Source organism: Myotis brandtii, unplaced genomic scaffold (assembly GCF_000412655.1).
Source record: "Myotis brandtii unplaced genomic scaffold, ASM41265v1 scaffold581, whole genome shotgun sequence".
Lineage (NCBI taxonomy): Eukaryota > Metazoa > Chordata > Mammalia > Chiroptera > Vespertilionidae > Myotis > Myotis brandtii.
In genome coordinates this window covers 704079-706825 of record NW_005370182.1, presented here as the reverse complement: position 1 = coordinate 706825, position 2747 = coordinate 704079, and positions in this window count along the sequence as shown.

Genomic DNA, 2747 nt, shown 5'->3' with positions numbered 1-2747 from the left:
GGCGGGGCGGGGAGGGGGAGAGGAGCAGTGGCCGCGGCTGCGCATCCCCGCCCTGCCCGGCAAGAGCAGGTGTCCCTAGAGGCGGGGGCGAGTGTGCAGCCCAGGGGAGGATGGAGGGAGGGGAGTGTCCGAGAAAGGAGAGTGTGCACACTGGTAGGAGAGTAGGTGTGTGAACGGGTGAGGGTGGAAGGGGAGTGGGTGCTCCAAGACGCAGGTGCACCAGGGAGGGAGAGGCTTGTGCAAAATGGGAGTGTGCAGAGGAAAGGCTATGCAAGGGGTCTACGGTCTGAGGGAGGTAAGTGAGCAAGAGATAGACTCAAGCAGTAAACACTTTCACACAAAGGACTGAAAAGTGTGCATGATGTGGGACTGTGAGAGAGGTGAGAGTGGTTGGGATCGGGCTGCAGGAGAAACGAAATGTGTGATTGTAATGTGTGAGGTAGGTGAGTGAGCAAGGGAGATAGGAGTGCTAAAGGGATGAGAGTGTCTTTTCTGGCTTTCTCCTTTCCTTACCATCACACACACACACACACACACACACACACACACACACACCTCTTTGCTTATATGGGGGCCTTGACCCTGAGAACCAGTTCTACCCCCTTACTAGGTCTGCTTTACACTTACAACCTCCCTCTCCTCCCTTTTACAACGCTGAGGGAAAAGGGATTCCAGAGGAGCCCATTGGGTCAAACACATTGTGAAAAAATTAATTAGTAAGAGAGTAATTAACAGAAGGGAGGGTATGGAACCAGGGACAGACTGCCAAACTAAGGCTCCTCAATAGCAAGTGACTGAGGAGAGTAATGCTCTTATGAAACATTCACATGCATTGGATGGATGGATGAATGAATCAGAAAAGGGCTGGAATCCAAGCCAACATAGAGGATGACTTCTTTTTTTTTAAATTTAACTTACTGGGGTGATATTGGTTCACAAAACTGTTGAGTGTGTGTTTCCCTCCATGTCCCGCGTGGTTCAGGGTTCAGGATCTGGAAGAGGAGCCGCACACAAATGAAAGAGAAGAGACAAGAGATAATTGGAAATATTGGGGGGCTAGGTGGGCAAGTCCAACTCAAGGGGAAGGACTTCCACTGGTGCTCAGGCCTCACCAAGCTTTTATTGATCTGGGATACACCCATAGCATAGCCCTTAGGCAGGCAAGTTCCAATAACACACAGACTAGCCCATCAGCAGGCAATTTCCAGTAATAGGCAGACTATCTTATCAATAAGGATTTACATGACTATCTGGTGGGGAAGTTGCTTCAGCTACCATTGTCTGGACTAACTGGGTGGTGCACAGCTCCGACCTTTGCTAGGGCTTCAAAGGTCACCAGCCTTTGGGGTCTCTGTCTATGCTTCTCAGCTAGTAAAGACAATAAGCGGTTTCCTACACAAAACCATTCAGGTTTTAAGTGTACAACTCAACAAAACATCATCTGCACACCGCATCATGTGCCCATCGCCCACAGCAAAGTCTCTTTCAGTCTCCATTTATGCCTTCTTTGCCCACCTCCACCTATTCCCACCCCCCTTTCCCTCTTGCTATCACCACACATGCGTGTGTATGTGTGTATATATATAACTTCTAAAGACAGCTGGGGTGGGCTTATGTGGAAGGCGAGGCGCTAGGGTAGAAAGTTTGACACACACACATTCAGTTAGCATTTCTGAAGGCTTACAAACCAACCAATTCTAACAAGATAGCCAATGAAACAATCACCTCACAAGCCCTATTGCCAGTTCAGACCTTGAGGTTTTTCTCTTTCTTAAAAAAAATTATTTATTGATGAGAGAGAGACATCAATTTGTTGTTCCACTTATTTATGCATTTATTGGTTGATTCTTATATGTGCCCTGACTGGAGATCCAACCCACAACTTGGTGTATAAGGATAATGCTCTAACCAACTGAGCTATCCTGCCAGGGCTTGAGGTTTTCCTTACTAGTCCCAGCTGCCCGTACCAGCAAGGGCTCAGAGTTACTATCAGAATGCAGAGGGAGAATCTCTATTGACATATCTTCCGTTTTGCCCTGGAGCATGCTTTATATTCATCTCATGCCTGAACTCTTACATCCTCAGCCAGATGGTTAGAGAGAATAGAAGTTAGGGTAGAAGGAATGAGAAATAGAGTAATAAAATGGTTTCAGATTTTATTTTTAAAGACTACTTTATTAATTTTTAGAGAGAGAGGAAGGGAGAAGAGAGAAACCTCAATGTGAGAGTTTAACATACAGTAGATTGGCTACCTGCTGCACGCCCCCTACTGGGGATCAAGCCGGCAACCAACCTGGGCATGTGCCCTGCCTGACCTGGAATCAACCAGCAACCGTTCTGTGCAGGGAGGACCCCCAATCAACTGAGCTACACTGGCCAGGGCTGGTTTCAGGTTTTAGACAAGTTGTCACAAGTGAGACACTGCTTCCTTCCTTCCCTTACTCCCATCCTCCCAAAGGGTTGGGAGATAAATAAAGAAGTTGGAGCCAGTAAGACCAGGGAAGCCAGAGAGAAACCTGCCCCTTGTCTACTTCTCTGTATCTGTGAGCAGAGGCCATTTGGGAAAGGTTTGGGGCAAGGGCTAAGAAAATCTGCACTGTAAGAAAAGAGCACAATAATGCCATATAATGAGTCACAAGGTTTGCAGAAGAGCACAAGCCATTCTCATGTAATGTGATGGTCTGGGGTAGTGGCTGTGGGAACTTCCTGCACATGCTCACTCCTATATGTGTGTGTGTGTGTGTGTG